Genomic DNA, 17177 nt, shown 5'->3' with positions numbered 1-17177 from the left:
TTTCCCCAGAAAAGTATGGGGGTCGATGGAAGGGAGGCACACAATTTGGAACTCAAAGATTTTAAAAACTAATTTAGGTGTGGCTAGGTGGCACAGGGGGTAGCTAGGTGGCACAGTGGGTAGAGTATTGGCCCTGGAGGTAGGAGTACCTGAATTCAAATCTGGCCTCAGTTAATAATTGCCTGGTTGTGTGACCTTGGACAAGTCACTTAAGCTCATTGCCTTAAATATAAAAAGTATAAAAAATTTTTTAAAAAAATTTATGTGGGGTGGCTAGGTGGCATAGTGGATAGAGCACCAGCCCTGGAGTCAGGAGTACCTGAGTTCAAATCCAGCCTCAGACACTTAATAATTACCTAGCTATGTGGCCTTGGGCAAGCGACTTAACCCTATTGCCTTGCAAAAACCTAAAAAAAATCATGCAATTGGAAAATGTTTAATGAAATAAATATTAAAATTTTCATTCCAATCTCATCAATTTCACTTTCATCTATGGGTTCCATAACACTGGATGTGTTACTTCCATAACACTATGGATCACAGGCTTCTTCTTTATGCTAAACTTCTCCCCTGATAACTGTCTCAAAGTTAATGCCCAGGAGTAATCTTAAACTGAATTTGGATTATTACAGAGGTAATTTTTTTTCAAGTAAGGGCTGGTCTGAGGTCTCTTATCTCCCTTGGGTTCTGAGCTTCTTTGAAATAGTCAATAGCCATAATAGCCTTTGGAGGTGGGGAGAGTGGCAGAAAATGGTCAAATGAAACAGAAATGTTTGTCTCTTTGATTTAACAAAGCCTAATGATATACTGAGACAATTCAAATTCCTTGTAGACAAATATAACATGAAATAACAACTTCTGAACATCAAAAGCACTCATGATAGTTATGTGATTTTGTAGACAGATTACAATACAATAAATCTTGACATAGCACAATGTGCTACTTAAGTCTCTACTGAGGGCAAAAAGGATTCTAAGAAAAAATTCTTATAAATTACTATACCCTTTTACACGTGTAAAATGTCAGAATTCTTTGGGAAACCAATTTTTGAAGCTTAGAAATGAAAGCAAATATTCTATTTCCAAGTTTTTGTAATAAAGGTCCGTAAAGGATTATTTCTATAGAAGCAAACCACTGGAGACCTTCTTAGTATTTCTGGTGGCAGCAATTACAATGTTCATGGATGGACTCGGCTGCCCTGGACCCAAGGGGAATGGAAGTTCTGACAAGAAGAGTTCATCTCAGTCTAATAACTTCATGTCAGATCCTTCTAGGCATTTTCATTTCTTTGAGAAAGAGAAAAACAAATTGTTTTCAAGAACACATTTATGTAAGTAGAGAACTTGTACCAAACTGGGGGCCTGTGACTTAGCCAGGAAAATAAATCTTTTCTTTCTCCCTCCTCTAGCCTTGGTATTGAGGAAGAAGAATTTGTTTCAACAATTATGAATCACAAAAACTTCAGAGCTGGAGGAACCTCAGGATTTTTTGTTCAAACCATACATGAATATGACATATATGTAAAACATGTCTAGAAATGATCATTGAGCTTGTGCTTAAAGACTCCAATGAAGGTGACTTGACTCCCTTCCAAGGGAGCCACTGTACCTTTAGGAAAACAGTTCTAACTATAATATATCTAATGTCCAGGTACATGGATCCAGTCACCATGTTAAGAAATATTGCCAACATCATTTCACTCCTGTGGAGGCCTTGAACTTGAAGGTAGTAAACAGTATTGTAGGGTAGGGGATATTTAAGTCTAGTCCATTCAGAACAAATCATTGCATCAATGTCAATTTAAAATGATGTACTGTTGGATACCTGACATAGCCAGTGCTAATGAGATAGCCCAGTATCATACAGGAAGACTCCAATGTTGGGACCAAAGAACGTCCCATTAATTTCAAACCAGGCACATATTTTGGTAGAGAAACAATGTTATAATTGGCAGAATGCGTCACTAGTGCAGCATACAAAATTTATTTAACACATAATCGAGTTGAAATTCAGCATGTTTGCAATAAAAAAGGAAGAAATTTCATTCTAGTAATAAAAATAAAATATTAAGTAAGAAGCTGTCTTGTTTTATGGTATTTTGTTGTATCAGTATTTTTTAATTAGAGGAAGATGAAGAGTAAGAATAAACATCTATAATAGATTTCTGGGTATATTAAAGGTCATTCAGGGTTGATGACCCTCATAATTTACTGTGACTATTTCTTTCTTTGTTACATACTTAGTTTACTAGTCTCACTTTTTACTATATCAACTATGAGTGGATTCATTTGTAGTCAGTGGACACTATTAAGTGCAAGAGAGACAGATAGGCACAGAGAATAAAGATAGAAAAGTAGAAACATAGAGAGAGAGAGAGAGAGAGAGAGAGAGAGAGAGAGAGAGAGAGAGAGATGTACAGAGAGAGAAAGGAGGAAGACTGAGGCAGAGAGAGACAGACAAAGACAGACAGACAGAGAGAGACAGAGAGAGGGACAGAGAATAAAGACAGAGAAACAGAGGGAAACATACAGGTAGAAAAAGAGAGAAAGAGAGACAGAAAGTCAGAAAGACAAAGAGACAGACAAACAAAGAAAGAGTACGAGAAACAGATACAAAGAATAATAAAAGTCCTGGATTTGGCATCAGAAAATATGAGTTCAAACTGTAAATAATAGATGCATAGTAGAACTATTTCCTGATGCTGAGAAAGCTAAAAATCCATCAGAAATAACAGAAATAAAGGATCCTGCAGCATCTTACCCCATATTTCACTATCAATTCAAAATAAATGTGAACTAAATTTAATATTCAACTTACATCACAAAAACATTATACCACCAAACTTAGCAGAGAAGCAAATAATATACTACTCAGTGCTGTGGCAGGAAATATATTTTTAACCAATCAAGGTACGGACATAATTGTAAATGATAAAATAAATATTTAGGATAACATGTAATGGAAATGTTTTTGCATATGTATGAAAAATCATGCATCTAAAATTAGGAAGTAAATGATCAAATGGTAAAATATATAAAAAAACATGAATGAATGCGTAAAGACTTCATTGATCACATATTATGTATATTTTAATAGTCTAAATACTGGAGATACAAATAGAAAAATCAGGCAATCCTTGCTCTCAGGGAGCTTACCTGTTAATGAAGGAGTCAATACATATGGAAGATTTCTGCAGCAAGTCAGATGAAAAAGTTGTTTGGTTCTTATAATGCCAGTAGCAAAGCAGGTTGTAATGTCTCTTCTTTAATGTCATTATTTCCAGGTTCCATCAGAGGGTTGAGCTGTTGGTGGCAGTCTGTCTTGTCTGACACATGCTACTTTCTGTCTTTATCAGGGACCCTTGTTATTTAGGGGAAATGACTTTCCTGATGCAGATGAGGAACTTGTTTGGAGTCTGGTGAGAATAACCCATCCTTTCTCCATCAGAGTTGCTTTTCCAGATGGTATCTGTGAGGGCTGGGCTGAGAGCAGGAATTGTGTTGTGGGGTGGGAGGATTTTAGCTGTTTATTGGTGACAACTGGCAATAGTGATGATGAAGCTGAACCCCCAGTCCATGATGATTTTTCTTCCAAATGAGAGGGATCATCAAGATTCAGCAATTGAACAAATTAGTTAATGCAAACCAGTATATTCCCCTGTGTGGACTATGATAAAATTGATATCAAAAATAGCTAAACAATCAATAGAAATATAAGACCAAAAATCATTCTCTTTCATTAACGTAGCTGAAGGATATGAGTAAATTATTCTTCTTTTTCAACTTTCTTTTATTTTTCTATTTACACAAAGATAATTTTCAACATTCATCCTTTAGAAAATCTTTAAGTTCCACATTTTTCTACCACCTTTTCCTCCACTTCCCCTTCCCCACTCCCCTCCCCTCCTCCTTCCTCCCCTCTCTTCCCCCTTTCTCTCCCTTCCCTCACCCCTTCCCCTCTCCTCCCCCTCCCCTTCCCTCCCCTTCCCCAAGTGAACAATTTGAAATAGGTTGTACATATACAATAATGTTTAACACTTCTATTTTAATCATGTTGCAAAAGAGGAATTAGAACTTAGGGGAAAATAACCTTTAGAAATAAAAGACAGGGGCAGCTAGGTAGCGCAATGTATAGATACCTGAGTTCAAATCTGGCCTCAGACATTTAATAATTACCTAGCTGTGTGGCCTTGGGCAAGCCACTTAGCCCCATTGCCTTTAAAAATCTAAAAAGAAAAAAAAAGAAATAAAAGCAGAAGAAATTTTAAAAAGTAAACCTAGTAGGCTGTACTCTGCATTCAAACTCCATAGTGTTTTCTCTAGCTGTGGATGTCCTTGATAACTGAATTCCTGTCAGCCTATTCCCCTTTTTTTCATGATTATTTTGTGAAATAAACCTACCAGGCGTATTTCTGTATCAAAGGAGTATTATTGCCACTGTGGTATAGTTCCAAATTGCTCTCCAGAAGAGTTGTTTCAGTCTACAACTCCACCAACAATGCATTGGTGTCTCAACTTTCACACATCCTCTCCAAAACTGATCATTTCCCTTTTTTTCTCATCCAAACCAATCTAATAGGCTATGGATGAAACTTAAAGTTGTTGTATAATTTTCATTTCTCTAATAAATAATGATCTGAACCTTATTTTTCATATGACTATAGATATCTTTAATTTGTTCATCTGAAAACTGCCTGTTCTAATCCTTTGACCTTTTATCCATTGGGAATGACTTGTTATTAAAAAAATGACTCAATTCTCTAAATAGATTTTAGAAAGAAGTCCTTTTTCAGTAACAATAGCTGTTAAAATTGCTTTCCAACTTTCTGCATTTTTTTCTAATTTTGGTTGTATTGGTTTTATTTTTGCAGGAAAACATTTTTTTATAATGTTCTCTATCCTTTGTATGGACATAAACTCCTCATTCCGTAGATCTGACTGATATTCTTTGTTCTCCTAATTGGCTTATGGTATCACCTTTTATGTATAAATCCTGTACCAATTTTGATAATAGAGTGTGGGATTTTGACCTATGCCTAGTTACTGCCAAACAATTTTCCAGTTTTCCCAACAGTTTTTGTCAACTAGTGAGTTTTTAGTCCAGAAGATAGTCTTTGGGTTTATTAAACTATAGATGCCTATAGTCAATTACTACTCTTTCTTTTGTACCTAATCTATTCCATTGACTCATTTCTCTCTCTCTCTCTTAGCCAGTAACAAACAGTTTTAATGACTGCCATTTTATAATAAAGTTTTAGATCTGGTATGGCTAGGTCATATTGCATTTGCATTTTTTCCTTGAAAATAATATTCTTTACCTTTTGTTCCTCCAGATGAATTTTCCCCCTACTTTTTCTAATTCTGCAAAATACTTTTTGGTGGTTTGATTGTTATAGTACTGAATAAGTAATTTAATTTGAGTGAAAGTGACATTTTTATTTTATAAGCTTAAGCTACCCATGAATAATTGGTTAGATCTGAATCATTTGTGTGAAAAATGATTTATAATTGTATTCATATAGTTTCTGAGTTTGAATTGGAAGGTATATTCCAAGTATTTTATATTGTCTACAGTTACTATAAATATAATTTATCTTTCTATCTCTTGCTTTTGGACTTTGTTGATCATATAAAAATTTTGATGATTTATGTGGGTTTATTTTATATCCTGCTACATTGCTAAAGTTGTTAATTTTTTCACATAGTTTTTTACTTGATTTTCTAGGATTCTCTATGTATACTATTATATCATCTGCAAAAAGTTTTTTTTCTTATTTCTAAAGCTAATATTTCTATTACAATATTGAATAATAATGGTGCTAATGGGCACATTGTTTCACCCTTTATCTTATTGAGAATGCTTCTAATTTATCCTCATTACATTTAATGCATGTTGATGTTTTAGATAGATACTGCTTATCATTTTAAGGAGAACTCCATTTATTCCTATACTCTATACTGTTTTTTTTTTGGTAGCTTTGTTTTTTATGTAAAATATAATTTAGAAAGAACTGTAGGGGGGTCAAGCCAAGATGGTGTCATGGAGGGAGGAATTCCCAGAAAATATCCCCCAGATCATCCCAAAATTATGACTCTTAAATTCTAGAGTGGCAGAACCCCCAGAAAGACTGAATGAGCAATATTCTTGTCCAAAACAACTTGGAAGATACATGGGAAGGGATCTGTTCCACTGGGTTTAGAAAAAGTCATAGCACAGCCCAGACTACACTAGACTAAACCAGATCTAGCCTTCCAAGAACAACCCATGGGGTGCCTGATTCTCTCAGGGCACTTGAGTCAGGTAGTGGGAGTGGTTTTCAGACCTCTCAGCCCAGGGATCACCAAGGAAAACTTGGAAGATCAGCAGGAAAATTCTGCCACATCAGGGAGTGTTTGAAGCCCAGGTCAGCGCAGGAGACTGTAAAGGTCTCTCTTCTATTCCTGGGGCAGAACTCTGTTGCTTTGCCGACATTCAGATCCAGGTCACAGTTTGGGCCCACACACTGCCATAGCAGAGCACAGCTCCAGGGCAGAGGGAAGGGCTTGTGATCAGCCACCGATCAGAGCACAGGCCAGAAGAGCAGTCAAAGCCTCTCATAAGACATTGGAGGAATTAAAGTCCCTGGGGAGGTGTCTCAGAAACACTTAAAGGCTTGGGAAGTGCATTAAAATCAAGTCATAGTCTGGGAAAATGAGCAAGGAACAGAAGAAAAAGTATCTGCCTATAGCTAATTACTTTGGTCCCATGGGGGACCAAAACACACACACTCAGAAGATGACAAAATTCAAGATTCTGTATCCAAAGTCTCCAAGAAAAATAGGAGTTGCTCCCAGACTACACAAGAGCTCAAAATAGATTTTGAAATTCAAGTAAGGGAGGTAGTGGGAAAAATCATGAAGATCAACTCAGCAGCTTGGTAAAGGAGATACAAAAAATATCAACTTAAAAAATCAGGTTAATAACCAGTTTAGTTCAAATGGGGAAAAAAAACGTAGTACAAAAGGTCAGGGAGGAGAAGAATATCTTAAAAAGCAGAAATGACCAGATAGAAAAAGAGATACAAAAAAGCTCTCTGAAAAAAATAACTGCTTCAAATATAGAATGGAGGTGAGAAGCTGATAATTTAGTGAGAAATCAAGATATAATAAAAGAAAACCAAAAGAATGAAAAACTAAAAGAAAATGAGAAATGTCACACTGGAGAAAAAAAACTGCCCTAGAAAATAGATCCAAAAGAGATAATTTAAAAATTATTGAGCTACTAGAAAATCATGACCAGGAAAAGAGCCAAGACTTCATTTTTTAAAGAAATTCCCTGAAAAACTTGTCCTGATATTCTAGAAGCAAAGGGTAGCATAGAAATTGAGGAAATCTATTAATCACCTCCTGAAAGAGATCCTCCCCCCCAAAAATTCCCAGGGATATTAAAAATTCCAGAACTCCCAAATCAGAGAAAATATTACAAGCAGACAGAAAGAAACAATTTAAATATAGTAGTGCTACAGTCAGGATTATACAGGAGTTAGCAAAATCTAAATTAAGGACTCATAGGCCTTAGAATATTAATGTCCAGAAGGCAAAACAGCTTGGATTACAACTAAGAAATAACTTTCCAGCAAAACTGAACATCCTTTTTCAGGAGAAAAGATGGACATTCAGTGAAATAGGGAACTTCCAGACTTTCCTGTAGAAACAACTATAGCTGAATAGAAAGTTCGATATTCAAGTACAGGACTCAGGTGAAGCATAGAGAGGGTGAACAAGAACGACTAAGTATGAGGGACTTAATGATTTGACCTGCTTGTCTTCATGAATGGGAAGATATTACTGATAACTCATATGAACCTTCTTGTTTATTAGAGCAGTTAGAAGGAGCAGGAGAGGTCTGACTATGAAGGTATTATGTATTATAAAGATGGAGTCAATGGACAAAAAAGAGAAGGTACTAGGAGAAAGGGAAAGGGGAGATAGAATAGGCCAAGATATTTCATGTAAAAGAGTCAAGAAAAAGCTTTTACAATGGAGTGGAAGGGGAGAAGGTGGGGGTCAGGGGAATGAGTGAGTGTTCATTTTCATTGGAAGTGGCTCAGAGAGGAAATAGCTCAATTAGGGTATAGAAATATATCTTACCATAGAGGAAAAATTAAAGGAAAGGGATGGGAGAAAGGGAACAGAGGAAAGGTGTGTGTGGGGGGTGTAAATGATAGAAGAGAGGGAAGATTGTGGGAGAGGGCTGTCACATACAACATTTTTTTGAGTAGAGACAGGGTAAAAGCAGAGAGAGAGAGAATAGAATAAATGGGAGTGTGGAGGAATAGAATGAAGGGAAATACAGTTAGCAATAGCAATTGTGGGAAAAATATTGAAACAACTTCTGTTATGGACTTATGATAAAAATACGATCCATCCCAAAGACAGAGCTGATAGTATCTGAACACAGCCTGAGGTATACTTTCTTTTTCCTGTAACTTTTTCTTGAGTTTTCCTCTATCTTTGTGGGGGGGGGGATAGGGAATTATGTTTACTTTTACAACAAGACTATCATAGTAATGTGAAAATAAATAAATTAAATATAAAAAAAGAAGGAAAAAACTATAGTAAACTGACTTAGGGGAATATTTTCAGTCTTGTTCATATAAGAGATCAACTTATTGGTATAACAACAATTTTCCAGAGTTCCAACTGCTCTATACATGCATAAACAAGGAACTGGGGGAAAGTGCTTTCAATTGAATCTATATCAAACTTCAGTTTGCCATCCCTGAGTTTCTCTAGGTCATTTAGGGAAAATCAAAAATGATTGTAAGCGTTTACATATAATGTTCAAATGTCTAAAAGTGAAATTTAGTCTTTTCTTTATTGATAGGTAGCTTATACAGCATTTTTGAAACTGAATAATTCTGTAGAAACTTTAAATGAAACATCTGTGAAGTCATCATCATCATCAAATATCAGCTGGCATTATGATAGTAGTATGAGCATACATGTCAGAAATTTCTTCTTTAGACAAAATGAAAGTAAGTGGAGGATCAGTACACATCATTTTTTGGCCATTTCAGCTCTTCTTGTTTTAACAAAGAGGAAGTAAGTGACTTGCCCAAGAAATATGCTGACCTATTCTTTCACACAGATAATATAATATGCATCATACTTCTGAGGCCATATTTGAGCTCAGGTTGTCTTGACACTGGGGTCAGTGCTCTATCCACTGTGCCACCTAGGTGCCCCCCACCCCCAATCTAGTGCTTTAACCTTAGCTACATCTCCTCTTGCTGCTGTCTGGTTTCTCTTGAGGGCAACATCCCTTTCCATATGACCAGGAGATCTTCACCCCTTTCTGGGAAGTAAAACATCTTGGCAATGGTGCTTCTGGCAATCCCCAAGGCCCCCAAGCTTAAGCACAGAACAGCTTTTGAAGGAGTAACATTGGCACAGGTTGTAGTCAGCTAGAAGGACAGCTCCTCCCCACACCTGTTGGTCAACTTCCAAAAGGCTGTCTATGCTAGGCTCCACTTTAATCATTGTAGTGAATGTTTTCTTGTTCTTTTTCCTTGTAATTTTCAGCAATCTGAGTTAGAATTTTAGGATTTATTTTGTTTCTTAATGGCTCTTTTTTGTCTCAGAGAGAACCCCTATTTTTCTTATGAATTCCAAGTCACAGTTGTTAACCAGTAGAGCCTCTGTTCTCACAGAAGGATGACTTTGAGTTTCATTTTTATTCAGAAGATCAATGCAATTGCTATTGTTTTTAAATTATTAATTAATTTTTGAATTTTACAATTATTCCCCTAATCTCACTTCCCTCCCCCCACCCCCCTATAGAAGGCAGTCTGCTACTCTTTACATTGTTTCCAAGCTGAATTTGTTGAGAGTGATATCATATCCTTAAGGAAAAAAATAAAATATAAGAGATAGCAAAATTACATAGTAAGATAACTTTTTAAAAATTAAAGGCCTTTGTTCAAACTCCACAATTTTTCTCTGGATACAGATGATATTCTCCATCTCAGATACCTCAAAATCATCCCTGATTGTTGCACTGATGGAATGAGAAATTCCATTAAGTTTGACCATCAACCCAGTGTTGATGTTATGGTGTACAGTGTTCTTCTGGTTCTGCTCATCTCACTCAGCATCAGTTCATGCAAATCCTTCCAGACTTCTCTGAATTCCCATCCCTCCTGGTTGCTAATAGAACAATATTTTTCCATGACATTCATATACCACAGTTTGTTCAGCCATTCCTCAATGGATGGACATTCACTCAGTTTCTAATTTCTTTTGTCACCACAAACAGAGTTGCTATGAATATTTTTGTATAAGTGATATTTTTATCCTTTTTTTCATGATCTCTTCATGGTATAGACCCTGTAGTGATATTGCTGGTTCAAAAGGTATGAACATTTTTATTGACTTTTGGGCATAATTTCAAATTTTTTAAATAAATTTGACTCAGTTCTATATATATTTTAGAAAGGAATCCTTTGTTAGAAATTCTAGTTGTGAAAATTAGTTCCCAATTTACTACATTTCTTTTGATCTTGGTTACAGTGGTTTTGTTTCTGCAAAAGCTTTTTAACTGAGTGTAATCAAAATTATCTAGTTTGATTTTTAATGATGTTCTGCATCTATTCCTTGGCCATAAACTACTTTCCTTTCCATAGATCTGACAGGTAAACTACTCTTGATCTCCTAGTTTGCTTATAATATTGTTTTTTAATGTCTAAATCCTGTATCCATTTTGATCTTATCTTGGTATCGGGTGTGAGATGTTGGTCAAATTCAAGTTTCTGCCATACTAACTTTCAATTGTTCCTAACAGTTTTTATTGAAGAGAAAGCTTTTATCCCAAAAGCTGGACTCTTTGAGTTTATCAAACAGCAGATTATTATAATCATTTCCTGCTATCTCTTTTGGACCTATGCTATTCCACTGATCCACCACTCGATTTCTTAGCCAATACCAGATAATTTTGATGACTGATGCTTTATAATGTAATTTTAGATCTGGTAGGGCTAAGCCACCTTCTTTTGCACCTTCTTTTTTCATTAAATTCCTGGAAATTCTTGACTTTTTATTTCTCCATATGAATTTGCTTACAATTTTTTCTAACTCATTAAAGTATTTTAGGGGAATTTTTGTTGGTAGGGCACTAAGTAAGTAGTTTAATTTAGATACAATTTTCATTGTTATTATATTAGCTCAGCCTATCCATGAGCATTTGCTGTTTGTCCAGTTACTTAAATCTGATTTTATTTGTGTGAGAAGTGTTTTATAATTGTTTTCATAAAGTTTTTGGGTCTGCCTTGACAGGTAGACTCCCAATTATTTTATATTATCTGAAGTTACTTTGAATGGGATTTCTCTTTCTAGTTCTCCCTACTGTATCTTACAATTCATATATAGAAATGTTGAAGATTTATGAGGGTTTATTTTATATCCCGTGGTTTTACTAAAGTTGCTAATTGATTTTAGTAGTTATTTTTAGATGATTTTTTAGGATGCTCTAGGTATACCATCATGCCATCTGCAAAGAGTGAGAGTTTTGTCTCTTCCTTCACAATTCTAATTCCTTCAATTTCTTTTTCTTCTCTTATTGCTGAAGCTAAAATTTTAGCACAATATTGGGCATCCTTGTTAAACTCCTTATCTTTTTGGGAATGCCTCCACCTTATCCCCATTGCATATAATGTTTACTGATGGTTTCAGATAGATACTGATTATTATTCTAAAAAAAATCCATTTATTCCTATGCTCTCTAGTGTTCTTAGTAGGAATGGGTGCTGTATTTTTGTCAAAGGTTTTTTTCTGCATCTTTTGATGTTATCATAAGATTTCTGATAGTTTTATTATTGATATGATTAATTATACTAACAGTTTTCCTAATACTGAACCAACCCTTCATTCCTGGAATAAATCCTACTTGGTCATAGTGCATTATCTTAGTGATAACTTGCTGTAATCATTTTGCTAAGATTTTAAGATTTTTGCATCTATATTCATCAAGGAGCTAGATCTGTAATTCTCTTTCTCTGTTTTGACTCTTCCTGCTTTAGTTATCAGCACCATATTGTTGTCATCGAAAGAGTTAGGGAGCATTCTGTCTTCACCTACTTTTCCAAATAGTGTATATAGAATTGGAAACAATTGTTCCTTATATGTGATACAATTCACTTGTGAATCCATCTTGCCCTTGAGATTATTTCTTAGAGAATTTAATAATGGCTTGTTGAATTTCTTTTTCTGAGATAGGGTTATTTAGGTATTTAATTATTTTCTCTTCATTTAACCTGGACAACTTATATTTTGGTAAATATTCATCCATTTCACTTAGATTATGAAATTTATTGACATACAGTTGAGCAAAACCATTCTGAATTATTACTTTAATTTCCCCGTTTTGGTGATGTGTTCACCTTTTTCAATTATGATACTAGCAATTTGATTTTCTTCTTTCTTTTCAATCAAATTAACCAGAGGGTTTTTTTTTTAATTTTATTTGTTTTTTTATAAAACCATCTCTTGGTTTTATTTATAAGTTCAATAATTTTCTTGATTTTGATTCTATTAATTTCCCCCCCTTAATCTTTAGAGTTTCTAATTTGGTATTTAATTGGGTGTTTTTAATTTGTTCTTTCTCTAATTTTTTTAGTTCCATGTTTAGTTCGCTGATTTCCCCTTTCTCTAATTTATTCATGTAAGCATTTGACTTGGCTGTATTCCATAAGTTTTGATATATTGCCTCATTATTTTCATTATCTAGGATAAAATCATCATTTTTTTTCTGTAATTTGTTGTTGGAGCCATTCATTCTTTAAAATGAGGTCATTCAGTTTCCAATTACTTTTAGGTCTATCTCTCCCTGGCCCATTATTGCATGTGATTTTTATTGCATTCTGATAAGAAAAGGATGTGTTCCCTATTTCTGCCTATGTGCATTTAATTTTTAGGTTTTTATGCCCAGGTATATGTTCAATTTTTGTGTAATGTACTGCAGAAAAAAAGTATATTCCTTTATGTCCCCATTCAATTTTGTCCAAAAGTCTATCATGGCTAGGTTTGCTGATAATCTATTTACCTCTTTAAGTTCCCTCTTGTTTATTTTATATTAAATTTATATAAATATGAGAGTGGGAAGTTGAAATCTCCTAACAGTAGAATTTTGGTGTCTATGTCTTCCTGTAATATATTCAATTTCTCTTCTAAGAATTTAGATGCTATACCATTTGGTGCATACATATTAAGTATTGAAATTGCTTCATTGTCTATGGTACCTTTTAGGAGGATATAGCTTCCTTCCTTATCTCTTTTAATGTCATCTATTTTTGCAGTTACTTTGTCTGAGATAAGGATTGCTACCCCTGTTTTTTTTTTTCATTTCAGCTGAAGCAAAATATATTTTGCTCCAACCTTTTACCTTTAGTATTTATAGAGCTCTCTGCTTCAAATGAGTTTCTTGTAAGCAGCATATTTTAGGATTCTGGTTTTCAATCCACTCTGCTCTTTATGGGAGAGGTCATCCCATTCTCATTCAAAGTTAAAATTACTAATTTTTATTGCTGTACATGCTATCTTCCCTCTGTTTTCATTTTCCCCCTATTATTGCTTTTTCAATGTTCCCCAGTATTTTGTTTATGAATACCACCACCCTCAGTGTGTTTTCTCCCTTATATCCAACCCCCTCTCCTTTCTTTTCCCTTTCCCCTTGCTCCTTCTTCTTTCCCTTCCTTCTTTAAGTTCCTCTTTTTCTCCTCACTCTCTCTTTTCCCTTTTAATCCTTGAAAGGTAAAATAAGGTTCTTAATTTAACTGAGTGTGTGTAGATTAACATTAAGTCCAATCTGATGAGAGTAAGATTCAAGTGGTTCTCAGCCCCTCCCTTCTTCCCCTCTATTGCAAAAGGTCCTTTGTACCTCTTTATGTATTGTGATTTACCTCATTCAATCTCCTCCATCCTCCTGTCTCTTTAATTTCCCCCCTCTTAAATCATTCTATCAATTAAGTCATGATGGTCCATTACTTCTGACTAGGGAAATTCTTTTTAATAGAGTCACAATTCTCAAGAGTTATGAGAGTCTAAGAGGTGACTAGGTGGCACAGTGGATAGAGCACTGGCCTTGGAGTCAGGAGTACCTGAGTTCAAATCCGGCCTCAGACACTTAATAATTACCTAGCCGTGTGGCCTTGGGCAAGCCACTTAACCCCATTGCCTTGAAAAAACTAAAAAAAAGAGTTATGAGAGTCTTTCTCCTAGGTGGGTATATAGCCAATTTCATCTTATTGGATAGCAGTTTTGTTTTCTTTCCCCCTTTTGTTTTTTTTCCTTTTTATGTGTCTCTTGAACCTCCTGTTGGTGTCCAGATTTTCTATTTAGCTTTGGTCCTTAAATAAGGAAAAGTTGGAAGTCTCCTATTTCATTAAATGTCCATCTTTTCTTTTGGAAGAGAAGGCTCAGTTTTGCTGGATAGCGAATTCTTGGCTACATTCCAAGCTCCCTTGTTCTTTGAAATATCTCCTTTCAGGCCCTTCAGCCTCCTAATTTTGATGCAGCCAGGTCCTGTGTAATCCTTACTGGGGTTTCCTGGTATCTAAATAGTTTCTTTCTGGCTGCTTGCAGGATTTTCTATTTTATCTGAAAGTTCTGGAATGTGGCCATAACATTTGATGTTTTCATTTTGGAATCTTGTTCTGATGAATTCTTTCAATAACTATTTCGCCCTCTGGTTCTATGATATCAGGGCAATTTTTCCATCTCTAAATCCTGTAATATCAAGTCCAGGTATTTTTTCTCTCTTCAATGTTTACAGGAAGACCAATAATTCTCATGTTGTCCCTTACCAATCTATTCTCAAGATCAGTGGTTTTACTGATGAGGTATTTTACATGTTTTTCTATTTTTTCTACTTTTTTAGTTTTGTTTGACAGGCTCTTTCTGTCTCATGAAGTCATTAGTTTCTGCACATACCATTCTTTTTTTTAGAGAGGACTTTTCTTCATTTACCTTTTTCAACTCCTTTTGCAATTGGTCACTTCCATTTTTTGAAGGATTTTTCCATTTGTCCAATTGAGATTTTGAGAGAATTATTTTCTTTTTGTGTTTGACCAATTGAAGTTTTGAGAAAATTATTTCATTTTTGTATTATCGTATTTCCAAAGATTTTGTTTTCTTTTTGCAAGGTGTTAATTTTCTCTTGGGTTTCTTTTCCAAAATTTGCCAATTGATGTTTAAACTCCTTCCTCATTTCTTCAAGGAAGTCTTTCTCAGCTGGAGATCAAATTATAGTCTCCTCAGAAGTCCTAGATCTCTCTGGGTTAGAATCTGTCTCTTCTAAGTATTTTTCCTTGGCCCCACTTTTCTCTGGTCTTTTTTCATCTTTCTAGGGTCTTGTGTTTGTGGGGGGGGCTGGCTCTCTTTTGAAGGTCCTAGAGTTCTAGATCTCTCTGAGTTAGGGTCTTTGCTTTCTATGTAGATTTCTAAGCCCCCCCTTTCGCTGGCTTTTCTTCATTTTCCTAAGATCTTGTGTTGTGGAGGTTTTGGTTCACAGAGATTTGGAGTTGAGATCCCTAGAGGCTTTAGTAGGGGGTGCCAGAGCCTTTGCTCACTTGGCTTACTTGCTCCAAGTGGGCCCTCCAATAGGGGGTACTGGTTGCTCTCTCTGGAGTGTCTATGATCTTGATTTGAGGCCCTCTCCCTAGACCTGGAGTGGGTTGGTGGGATAGATACTTTTATCCTTGAACAATCTTGGTTGGGCCCTGGAGAAAGGTAATTAATCTCCCTATCCAGTTCAGTGAACTCTGCTGCCCATGCCTGAGCCTTCAGGGGTGGTGGTTCTGGGAAGAGGACTCCCTTGAAATGAAAGTATGGAGTCTGGGGTCCTTCAGACCAGCTAAGCCCAGCAGATTTCTGTTCAGCAGCACTATGTGACTCTCTCTTTGCTGGAACTCACCCTCCAGTCCTGTTGGGACTCCCCCTGACCTCCACTGCCATGTCCAAAAACTCAGGGAACACGGTCCAAGGTCCCACAGTCAGAGCCTCTGTGGTTGAACTTAGGTTAGTCTAGTTCTCACCTTGCCCCAGCTGGCTCTCTGTTCTATGTCTTGGCTCACCCATGATCCCTGTAGACAGACCTTGAGGTAGATATCCTTCTAGCTTCTTTTTCTCAGTTTTGTCTATCAAATTTCTGTTAAGAGATTTGTATCATATTATATATGAGGGAAGAACAGGAGACCTTAGTACAGTGACTGTCTTCTCTCCGCCATCTTGGCCAGAAGTCTCACCATTGCTATTCTTGCCATAAGACTGCTGGATTCTTCCATATTCTTAATGCACAATGTTTTCTATATGGATCTCTTCTTGTTCTTTACCTTTGAGCATCTTTTCAAGAATTTTTGTTCTAAAGAAATTTGAATAGTGACCAAAAAACAAGTTGGCCAATAGCATTTGGGTACCCCATGAGGTGCATTTTTCTTAGGGGTGCTTAGATGCTCCTCAGACAGCAAAGTATCTCTTTTAAGTATAATTTCTTCCATAGCTTTCTCCTCTTCTGTGTCCACCATTGTGCAGTGTTGCCATTAATTTGTTTAAGAGCATGAAGCTTCCAGGGGCAAGGCTCAGTCCAAGTGGATCTGATTCCCCCACCCCCACTGCTGCCTACTTCCCTCACCCCTACTCCTACCTCTTTTCCAAGCCCCCACGTCTGCCAAGTTTGTTATGCAGCCCAAGCTATCTTCTGCCCTAGCCCTTTGCAGCCCTGGAGCACACCCAGGACTGTGCTCTGGTGAAGCATGCCACACCAGTACAGAAAGAGATACAGGAAACTAAAAAAACAAACAAACAAAAAAGGGTGGCTAGGTGGCACAGTGGATAGAGCACAGGCCCTGGAGTCAGTAGTACCTGAGATCAAATCTGTCCTCAGATATTCAATAATTACATAGTTGTGTGGCCTTGGGAAAGCCATGTAACCCCATTGCCTTGCAAAAACTAAAAAACAAACAAACAAACAAAAGAAAGAGAGACAGGCATCTGATCCTTCTGGTCCTCAGGCAGGAGCACAAGATGTAGCCCACAGTAGTGTCTACCACAGCGCTACATCCAGGACACCTGAGGCTTTTTGGAAAGGCCTCCCCAGTGTTTTCAATAGGCATAGGTTTTGTGTTTTGTCAAAGGCTTTTCCAGCT

At 36.2% G+C, this 17177-nt stretch overlaps 1 pseudogene; it reads right to left on the bottom strand.

Moving 5' to 3' along the window:
- Positions 1 to 8871: 8871 nt before the first annotated feature.
- Positions 8872 to 16556, bottom strand: LOC141496533 (methyltransferase-like protein 22; annotated as a pseudogene).
- Between the last annotated feature and the right edge of the window lie 621 nt (positions 16557 to 17177).

The sequence above is a fragment of the Macrotis lagotis genome, chromosome 8 (genome assembly GCF_037893015.1).
Source record: "Macrotis lagotis isolate mMagLag1 chromosome 8, bilby.v1.9.chrom.fasta, whole genome shotgun sequence".
Classification (NCBI taxonomy): domain Eukaryota; kingdom Metazoa; phylum Chordata; class Mammalia; order Peramelemorphia; family Peramelidae; genus Macrotis; species Macrotis lagotis.
Note: the sequence above shows the minus strand (reverse complement) of the source record. Positions and strands in the feature narration are given on the sequence as shown.